The sequence below is a fragment of the Callorhinus ursinus genome, unplaced genomic scaffold, assembly GCF_003265705.2.
Source record: "Callorhinus ursinus isolate GAN/ISIS: 27379988/994484 unplaced genomic scaffold, GSC_fseal_2.0 scaffold117, whole genome shotgun sequence".
NCBI lineage: Eukaryota > Metazoa > Chordata > Mammalia > Carnivora > Otariidae > Callorhinus > Callorhinus ursinus.
Window position 1 is genome coordinate 1,175,734 of NW_027397179.1, and position 11,531 is coordinate 1,187,264.

Here is an 11,531-nt window from a genome sequence, read left to right on the forward strand (position 1 = left end):
CTTCCTGCTTTCTTCTTCTTCTTCTTCTTCTTCTTCTTCTTCTTCTTCTTCTTCTTCTTTTAACATATAATGTATTATTTGCTTCAGAGGTACAGATCTGTGATTCAACAGTCTTGCACAATTCACAGCACTCACCGTAGCACATACCCTCCCCAATGTCTATCACCCAGCCACCCCATCCCTCCCACCCCCACCACTCCAGCAACCCTCAGTTTGTTTCCTGAGATTAAGAATTCCTCATATCAGTGAGGTCATATGATACATGTCTTTCTCTGACTGACTTATTTCACTCAGCATAACACCCTCCAGTTCCATCCATGTCGTTGCAAATGGCAAGATCTCATTCCTTTTGATGGCTGCATAATATTCCATTATATATATACACACACACACACACACACACACACACACACACACACACACACCACATCTTCTTTATCCATTCATCTGTCGATGGACATCTTGGCTCTTTCCACAGTTTGGCTATTGTGGACATTGCTGCTGTAAACATCGGGGTGCACGTACCCCTTTGGATCCCTACATTTGTATCTTTGGGGTAAATACCCAGTAGTGCAATTGCTGGATCATATGGTAGCTCTATTTTCAATTTTTTGAGGAACCTCCATACTGTTTTCCAGAGTGGTAACCTGCCTCTGACACCTTCTCTTACACCTGCAGAGGGAAGACTGGGTGTTGGGACCAGGGAGTCCCCAGATCTCCTTCCTCCTGTCCTGCTTCATCCACACCAGACCTGCCACTCCCAGTGCATGAACTTCAGAGCAAAAACACTCTGTGTCCCAACCTGATGGGGGATGTCCTTTCTGTGTGTTTTTAGACACATTGTCTAGGGAAGGGCTGCTGTGAGTGACTTTGAGGACAGAAGGGAAGGAGGAGCTCTGACTCCCAGGTGGTGCCCTGGATGGCCCTGGCCCAATAATGGCAGCAGCAGGAGAATCAGAAGCAGAAGCCACAGGCCAAACTCCTCCTCCCAGAAGATGAGAAAGGGGTTCTGCTTCCAATAATCACAGGTCTGGGGTTTTGTGTGAGCCCTGAGACTGTTGTCATAGGAGGGGCTGTGATGAGCAGCCCCATCCTCAGACCACAGCCCAGTGATGATCAGGAAGCCAGAGTCACCAGACATGGAGGCAGAGAATGGATCAGGATCTCCAAAGGGTCTAACCATTATAATAGGTGAGGATTTGGGGTTTCATTCATGGGAGCTGTTGGTACCAGGACACATATTTTACACCCCTGATGTGTCATGTCTCAGACAAGCCTCGATTCTGCATGCCTGTCTCAGTCTTGACCTGTCATGAACTCTTCACCCCGTGGTAGCCTGACCCTGGCACAAAGGGATGTCTGCTTAACTTAAGAAAATCATATAATATATTCATGTCAAGGACAGACATTGGAAGCTGAATTTAAGAGAATGGGGACAGATTTTGTAGACAGAGGCCCTAGAATGTGTTTCAGACTCCAGCTTATACCAGCAAACAAAGGAACCAGCTGAGAGCCAAGGTGTAGGGGCTTCACAGGAAACCCTATTGCCAAGGGGACACCAGGTTTTTGTCTCACTTCCCCACAGGCCTGGAGCACTGTGTGAGTATTGAGACTGCTATCATAGGACTGGCAGTAATAATCAGCCTCGTCCTCAGCCTGAAGGCCAGTGATGGTCAGGGTGGCTGAGCTTTCTGACTTGGAACCAGAGAATCGATCAGGGACCCCAGAGTTTCTGCTATCATCATTATAGATGAGGAGAATGGGTGACTTTCCTAGGAGCTGTTGGTACCAGTTCACAGTATATTGGTATTCCTCTCCATCATATTCTGTGTCGGTGGGGATTCCAGTGCAGGAGATGGTGACCCTCTGGCCCAGGGCCCCAGACACGGAGGGCGGCTGAGTCAGCACAGACTGGGCCCAGGATCCTGAAAGAGGGAGAGACACAGAGAGGGTGATGCTTGGGTCTGGATACAAGAGGAGGAAGCAGGACCCCATGTGTCTTCCCAGGGCCCCTTCCCCTGTCCCCACATCCAGTCACCTGTACAGTAAACGAAGAGGCTGAGGAAGAGAGGAGACCAGGCCATGGTGGAGGTCATCACCGATCCTGCCTTCTGTGGCCCCACAGCTGAGCAGAGCCTCCCCTCATCTCTCCCTTCCTCTTTTCATCCTCTGAGAGAGGAAGGGCTTATCTATGCAAATGAGATCCCCAGCTCTCTGACACCTCCTTGGTCCTGGGTCAGGTTCCTCTCCCTGAAGATGTCGGGGGGTAGGCAGAGGAAGGACTCTGTGGGGCCAGGGTGTAAGGAGGTCACAGTTCTGAGGCCTGAGCAGAGGGCACAGAAGTGTCAGGTGGTAAGTCTCAGCTCTGATCACCCCTGACCCCACAGAAACTGGCTTTGATCACCCCCTGGTGTCAGATCCAGACATACCTTTGCGTGAAATGGTGACCAGAGCCCATCAGACATGATTCCTGCCTCCCCACTGTTCTGATCACTGTCCCCTGCATTAGAGCCATGTTAGATGTCCCCTTATGTGTCCTCACGTCATATCAGGGCAGTCTTTATGCTCTACTCAGACTCCTCAGGGTGAGTGTGTCCACAGCTCCTTGTCTGTTCTTGGGTCAGGACTGAGATGGTGTCTCTACAGAAATTCCTCCAGATCAGGATCAAGTCCAATGCAATGACAGGACCCCAGGGACACATGGTCCCTTCTGTGCAGGATGCTGGGTCTTTCTTATAATGTGACTCCTCCCTTGTTTCTGGAGCTCTCCCTCCTGAAGGTTCCCACAGTACTGAGGAGACAGGGATTCTTGGGGGTTCTCCATGAAATATTTCTCTCTCTATTTAGACCTATGACTGGGCTCCAGCTGAGCAAAACAGTGTAGGAATGGAGAGTACTTCTTCCAGGGATGATGCAGGAGCACCAGCCAGAGGCAGGGAGACAGGAGCTCCCAGCTGAGGACTGGATTGCACCAGTTCCCTCCAATGGATACAGGAGACATGTTAACACTGGGCTACAGATGGTTCCCAGGGCTCCTGTACTCCCATCCCACTGCTCATTGTTCCATCGTCTTCAGGTTGGCTTCTTTTATTTAGAAATACCTGTGGAAGTTTCCTTCATATGTTTCTGTGACTTGATAACTCAGTCTTTTCATCATTGAATTATATTCAGAGTATGGATGTATTAGAGTTTATTTACCCATTCACCTATGAAGGACCTGTTAGTTTCTTTCAAGTTTTGACAATCAAATAAATGAGCAATAAACATTTATGTGTATATTCTTGTTTGGACAAAGTAACTAATTTTGGGAAATACGTGGGAGTGTGAATTCTGTATTGTATCATACATAAATTCATCGTTTTAAGGAACTGCCAAGGCATCCTCCAAAGTTCTGGGGCATTTGGCATTCCCACCAGCAATGAATGGGAGTTCCTCTTGCCACATGTCCTTAGCAGCTGCCGTTGTATCAAATTTTATCTATGTTAATAAGAATCTGGTGGTATTTCATAGACGGATTTTATGAATTTGAGGAATGTTCGCTCTATCCCTATACTCTGAAGAGTTTTAATCAGGAAAGTATGTTGTATTTTGTTAAATGCTTTTTCTGCATCAGTTGAGAGGACCATATGGTTCTTCTCTCTCCTCTTATTAATGTGTTCTATCACATTCATTGATTTGCGAATGTTGAACCACCTTTGCATCCTGAGGATAAATCCCACTTGGTCATGGTGGATGATCCTTTTAATGTATTGTTGGATCCTATTAGCTAGGATTTTTTTGAGGATTTTGGAATCCATATTCATCAGGGATATCAGTCTGAAATTCTCCTTTTTGATGGGGTCTTTGCCTGGCTTGGGGATTAAGGTAATGCTGGCCTCATGGAATGAGTCTGGAAGCTTTCCTTCTGTTTCTATTGTTTGAAACAGCTTCAGGAGAATAAGTATTATTTCTTCTTTGAATGTTTGGTAGAATTCCCCAGGGAATCTATCAGGCCCTGGACTCTTGTTTTTTGGGAAGTTTTTGATCACTGCTTCAATCTCGTTACCGTTATTGGCCTATTCATGTTGTCAATTTCTTCCTGTTTCAGTCTTGGCAGCTTATAGGTTTCCAGGAAGGCCTCCATTTCATCCAGGTTGCTCAACTTATTGGCATATAGTTGTTGATAATAATTTCTAATAATTGTTTCTATTTCCTTGGTGTTAGTCGTGATCTCTCCCCTTTCATTCACAATTTTATTAATTTGGGTCCTTTGTCTTTTCTTTTGGATAAGTCTGGCCAGTGGTTTATCGATCTTATTAATTCTTTCAAAGAACCAACTTCTAGTTTCGTTGATCTGATCTACTGTGTTTCTGGTTTCTAATTCATCGATCTCTGCTTTAATGTTGATTATTTCTCTTCTAATGCGTGGCTTAGGCATCATTTGTTGCTTTTTTTCTAGTTCTTTAAGGTGTAAAGTTAGTTGGTGAATTAGGGATTTTTCTATTTTTTTGAGTGAGGCTTGAATGGCTATGTATTTCCCCCTTAGGACCGCCTTTGCAGTATCCCATAGGTTTTGGACCAATGTGTTTTCGTTCTCATTGGTTTCCAAGACTTGTTTAAGTTCTTCTTTGATTTCCTGGTTGGCCCAAACATTCTTGAGCAGAGTGGTCTCTAGCTTCCAAGTGTTTGGATTTCTTCCAATTTTTTTCTTGTGATTGAGTTCCAGTTTTAAAGCAGTATGGTCTGAAATAGGCAGGGAATAATCTCAATCTTTTGGTATCAGTTGAGAACTGATTTATGTGGTAAACAGTATGTGGTCTATTCTGGAGAAAGTTCCATGTGTGCTCGAGAAGAATGAGTATTCTGTTGTTTTAGGGTGGAACATTCTATGTATATCTATGAGGTCCATCTGGCCCAGTGTGTCATTCAAGGCTCTTGTTTCTTTGTTGATTTTCTGCTTAGATGATCTGTCTATTGCTGAGAGTGGAGTATTGAAGTCTCCTACAATTAATGTATTGTTATCAATATGACTTTTTATTTTGGTTAACAGTTGGCTTATGTAGATGGCTGCTCCCATGTTGGGGACATAGATATTTACAATTGTTAGATATTCTTGTTGGATAGACCCTTTAAAGAACTTCTCAAACTCAACACCCAAAAAACAAATAATCAAGTAAAAAAATGGGCAGAAGACATGAACAGACACTTCTCCAAAGAAGACATACAAATGGCTAATAGACACATGAAAAATTGTTCAACATCGTTAGCCATCAGGGAAATTCAAATCAAAACCACATTGAGATACCACCTTACACCAGTTAGAATGGCAAAAATGGACAAGGCAAGAAACAACGAATGTTGGAGAGGTTGTGGAGAAAGGGGAACCCTCTTACACTGTTGGTGGGAATGCAAGTTGGTACAGTCACTTGGGAAAATGGTGTGGATGTTCCTCAAAAAATTAAAAAATAGAGCTACCCTATGACCCAGCAATTGTACTCCCGGGTATTTACCCCAAAGACACAGATGTAGTGAAAAGAAGGGCCATATGCACCCCAATGTTCATAGCAGCAATGTCCACGATAGCCAAACTGTGAAAAGAGCCAAGATGCCCTTCAACAGATGAATGGATAAAGAAGATGGGTCCAATATATACAATGGAATATTACTCAGCTGTCAGAAAGGATGAATATCCAACTTTTACATCAACATGGATGGGACTGGAGGAGATTATGCTAAGTGAAATAAGTCAAGCAGAGAAAGTCAATTATCATATGGTTTCACTTATTTGTGGAACATAAGAAACAGCATGGAGGACACTAGGGGACAGGAGGACACAGTCAGTATCTGTGGGCTCAGGAAACCACTCATGGGAGTCCCCATAGACCCTGGTATCAGCTACAGAAGAGACTCATCCATGGACCAATATTTAACCCAAATTACCTGGGGCAGGCTCAGCATTTCACCAGCAACTGTGGGGCATTCCCTACTTTCTCAAGGCCATTAAAGGGGTTCTTGGCCTCAAGCCTCAAATTTCCCCTTTAAATAACCCCCATCTCTTTGACTTCACTGCTGAAGGGTCAGGTGCCAGAGTAGGATCCAGGCCAGCTCTGGGGCTAGTTTTGTCCTGGGGACTATACCCTCACACAGATTCTCACATCCTAGTGCCTCCTCCCTGGACAAAGTGAGCTTCAGACAGCCCTGAGCACAGGAGAACTGCGTGGACAGGAAAGGTCTCTGCTCTGACCCCTGGAAGGGCAGAGGCCATGCTGTGGACTGTCCACCCGCTGGGATGGTCCATTACCGCTGAGGCGGATGAAATCAAAGAAGGATCATTTCCCTCATTTCAGGAGAAAAAGGAAAACTACACAGGCCTGGCTATGTCTCAGGTGAATAAACGAGCAACATCAGCATTATCATGACACTGAATTATTCGTTTTTCATTTTTGTTCTGTTTTTCCTGAAAGCCACAGAAAAATTGAATGGGTAGTTGATGGTAAATATATTATCAACCAAGAAATACTTACTGGTACAGTTGTGTATATACAACTTATTTTATAAGTTTTAAATTGCCATGAAACAAGACTCCAAACAGATGGAGGTTTCTGTACCACGTCCCATCTGCCTGTGTCGCCATGAGAAGCATTATTGTGTCCAATCGAACTGTAATAGTCAGCCTCATCCTCAAGCTGCAGCCCAAAGATGAGCAGAAGCCCTGCATTGGCTGAAGTATCTTTGGATCGAGAGAAGTGGCTGGGGCCCCCGGAACCCTGGTGCTTATCAGAGTCTGAGTAATAGTACAGGAGAAACCATGGAGACCTCCCTGGCTTTTGTTGTTGCCAATGTATGTAGTAGCAGCCAACACTGAACCCACTGCTCAGGGTGCAGGCGAGTCTGGCTGATAATTCCAGAGATGCAGAGAGGGAGGGAGGCTGGGTCAGCACGGGCTGGGACAGGGAACCTGCAAACACAGACACTTATGGGTGATGGGTTCAGGACCAGGATAAAATTTCTCAGGCTCTGATCCAGATGGGCTAATTTGGGATGGGAGTCTTCCCTGTGTCTCCGAGGACTCTCCCTACCTGTGTTGTGAGAGAGGAGGATGAGGAACACAGGAGTCCAGGTCAAGGTAACAAAGACTCTTGAACCCACAGTGGGCCGGGCTGCCCCAGGCCTCCTTTCCTCCTCCACCCTCTGCCATTGGAGGGGCTGTCCATGCAAATGGGATCCACCCAGTGACTGCCCAGCTTCCCCCTGAATCTTGGTGCTGGAGCTTAGTTCATGCCTCAGACTGTGGAGGATGGAGGTTGGCTTCATCCTTGGGGAGAGCCCTGGGAGGAAGCACCTGCTGAGACCACACACAAGCACCCTAAGCAGAGGGCACCGGCAAAACAGCCTGGTTCTTGGTCCACAGGTCTTGTCTCTTGCTTGTGGCTCAGACACATGCCCATACCACCCCCTGCTGGCCCGGCCCCGGTGCATGCTACAGGGTGCCTGAACGGCAACGTTGGCATCCTGCCTGGGAGAGAGGCAGGGCCTCTTTGACCATTGCCATTTCCACCACCCGCTCTTCACAAATGGGAGGGATCCCTCACGCCAGGGCTCCTCAGTAGGCTGCAAAGCTTCACCACCAAACACCTCTCAGTTCCTTATTTTGGCCTTCTCAGGTGCTAACCCACTGACCCTCTCTTATGCATTTATGTTAATGAAGGGTGGGATCATGGAACTCCTCCTGTGGGAGGACATGGCCTCTAAGGGAGGACATGCCCTGCTGTCAGCACAGCAGAAGGCCCCTCAAGCTCTAGATGCCCCTCTAGGTATGATCTACCTGCTGCCCTGGTCTCTACCTGCCCTTTCAGCTCCCCAAGATCACCTCCAGGGGCTCCTCCTGGAACTCTTCCCCACTTGTCATACAGGTATAGGACACCTGCAATTTCCCATTTATTCAATGACCAATGTTCCAGTGTTAAACTCTGCTCTCCCTAAAGCATTCAGTTCCATGTGCCTCCATCTCTCCCATTCCTACTTCTGCAAATTCCAAATTAGACTCCACTCACACTGATGAGGTGTCTTGGGCCCTATTCCCCACCCTCAGCCCCAACCCCATACAGACACCTGTCCCCAGGCCTGCACCTGCTCCATCCTTTTTCCCTTCTCACAGCACCTCTTCAGGGGCTGGAACAACAAGCACACATGGAGCTGAAATAAGAAGTGGAAAGACTTGGAGCGGAGCAAGATGGCGGAGGAGTAGGAGACCTGGATTTTATCTGGTCTCAGGAATTCAGCTGAATAGGGATCAAACCATTCTGAACACCTACGAACTCAACAGGAGACCGAAGAGGAGAGTAGCAACAACTCTCTGAACAGAGAAGCGACCACTTACTGGAAGGTAGGACGTGCGGAGAAGTAAATCCGAGGCGATATTCAGGAGGATAGATGGCGGCGGAGGGGGGTCTCCATCAGCGGCTTCTGGCAAGTGATAGAGCCGCGGAGCACAAAATCGGAACTTTTAGAAGTCGGCTCCACGGAAGGACGTCGCTCCAGTGGCTAAGCGGGGGGTGGAACCCTCGCGGGACAGTGTGGTCTCAGGACCCTTGGGGTCACAGAAAGACCGGGGGTGCCTGAGTGCGGCAGAGCCCCCAGGTATCAGAGCAGGGAAGCCGGCTGCAGAGACGGTGCCGAGGCGCGGGCTCTCAGCTCGGGGTGGCCATAAACTGTGATCCGCGGCCCAGTCGGGCCACTGCTCCTCCAGCAGGGACCCAACAAACGGCAGAGCCGGGGAGACTCTCCTTCCTCTCCCGGGAGGAGTGGCGCGGGAGCGCACCGCAGAGATCTGCTGGGTTTGGGGACTCCACATGGGGTCGGGTGCCAGACATAGAAACACTTGGTCACAGGCCGGGTGAGCACGGAGTGCGGCCGGAGACCGGGGAGACGGGAATGACTGCTTTTCTCTGGGGGCGCACTTGGGAGTGGGGCCCCAAGTTCTCAGCTCCTCCGGGGTGGAGATTGGGAGGCCACCATTTTCACTCTCATCCTCCAAAGCTGTACAGAAAGCTTGCAGGGAACAAAAGCTCCCGAGAGCAAACCCGAGCAGATTACTTAGCCTGGACCAGCAAGGGCGGGGCAATTCCGCCTCCAGCAAAGACATTTGGGAACCACAGCAACAGGCCCCTCCCCCAGAAGATCAGCACGAACAGCCAGCAAGCCAAGACCAAGTTGATCGATCAATGAGAACGGGAGAACTCCGGCGCTAGGGGAATACTGCACATAGAATTGATGGCTTTTTTTTACCATGATTCATTAGTCTTTCAAAGTTAATTTTTTAAACTGTTTTTTTTTCTTTTTCCCTTTTTCAACCAACATCTTACCAATCCTTTAAAAAAAAACATTTTTATTTTTCATTTATAGAGTCATATTCTGTCCCTTCATAGTAGTTACCCTTATTTTTGGCATATATATATAAGTTGTTCTCTCTTTAAATTTTTGAGATACAGTTTCTTCTAACAGATCAAAATATACCCTAAATCTCTAGTGTATGGCTTTGTTCTAGTTTCCTGTCTGATCACATTCTCTTCCCCCCTTTTTTTTACTTTCTTTCTTTTTAATCCTCTTCTTTCTTTTTTCAAGCACCTTAACAATTCCCTTTTTAAAATTTTTTATAATTTTCATCCTTACAGTCATATTCCATCCCTTCATCGTATCAACCCTTATTTTGTACATATATAAGTCTTTCTTTCTTTAAAAATTTAGGAGGCATTTTCTTCTAACAGACCAAAATACACCCAAAATCTAGTGTGTGGCACTGATCTATGCACTAGCCTGATCATATTTGATGATATTCTGTTTTGTTTTTGTTTTGTTCTGTTTTTCTTTGTTTTTATCTTTTTTTCTTTTTTTTTCTCTTTCTTTCCCTTTCTTTTCCCCTGGTTTCAGGTCTTTTCTGATTTGTTTAGAGTATATTTTCTGGGGACGTTGTTAACCTGTTAGCATTTTGTTTTCTCATTCATCTATTCTCCTCTGGACAAAATGACAAGATGAGAAAAATCACCTTAACATATAGAACAAGAGGTAGTACCGTCTGCCAGGGACCTACTCAATATGGACATTAGTACAATGTCAGACCTAGAGTTCAGAATCATGATTTTAAAGACACTAGCTGGGCTTGAAAAATGCATGGAAGTTATTAGAGAAACCCTTCCTGGAGAAATAAAAGAACTGAAATCTAACCAAGTCGAAATCAAAAAGGCTATTAATGAGGTGCAATCAAAAATGGGGGCACTACATGCAGAAGAATGAAACTGGACCATTTCCTTACACCACACACAAAAATAGACTCCAAATGGTTGAAAGACCTAAACGTGAGACAGGAGTCCATCAAAATCCTAAAGGAGAACACAGGCAGTAACCGCTTCAACCTCAGCCGCGGCAACTTCTTCCTAGAAACATCGCCAAAGGCAAGGGAAGCAAGGGCAAAAATGAACTATTGGGACCTCATCAAGATAAAAAGCTTTGCACAGCAAAAGAAACAGTCCACAAAACCAAAAGACGACCGACAGAATGGGAGAAAATATTTGCAAATGACATATCAGATGAAGGGCTAGTATCCAAAATCCATAAAGAACTTATCAAACTCAACACCCAAAGAACAAATAATCCAATCAAGAAATGGGCAGAAGACATGAACAGACACTTTTCCAAAGAAGACATCCAAATGGCCAACAGACATGAAAAAGTGCTCAACATCGCTCGGCATCAGGGAAATCCAAATCAAAACCTCCATGAGATACCACCTCACACCCGTCAGAATGGCTAGAATTAAGAGGTCAGGAAACGACAGATGTTGGCAGGGATGTGGAGAGAGGGGAACCCTCCTACACTGTTGGTGGGAATGCAAGCTGGTGCAACCACTCTGGAAAACAGTATGGAGGTTCCTCAAACAGTTGAAAATAGAGCTACCATACGATCCAGCAATTGCACTACTGGGTATTTACCACAAAGATACAAATGTAGGGATCCAAAGGGGTACGTGCACCCCAATGTTTCTAGCAGCAATGTCCACATTCGCCAAACTGTGGAAAGAGCCAAAATGTCCATCGACAGATGAATGGATAAAGAAGAAGTGGTATATATACCCAATGGAATATTATGCAGCCATCAAAAGGAATGAGATCTTGCCATTTGCAACGACGTGGATGGAACTGGAGGGTGTTATGCTGAGTGAAATAAGTCAATCAGAGAAAGACATGTATCATATGACCTCACTGATATGAGGAATTCTTAATCTCAGGAAACAAACTGAGTGTTGCTGAGCGGTGGGGGGTGGGAGGGATGGGGTGGTTGGGTGATAGACACTGGGGAGGGTATGTGCTATGGTGAGCGCTGTGAATTGTGCAAGACTGTTGAATCACAGATCTGTACTTCTGAAATAAATAATGCAAGATATGTTAAGAAAAAAGAAAAAGAAGAAGATAGCAGGAGGGGAAGAATGAAGGGGAGTAAATTGGAGGGGGAGACGAACCATGAGAGACGATGTACTGTGAAAAAGAAACTGAGGG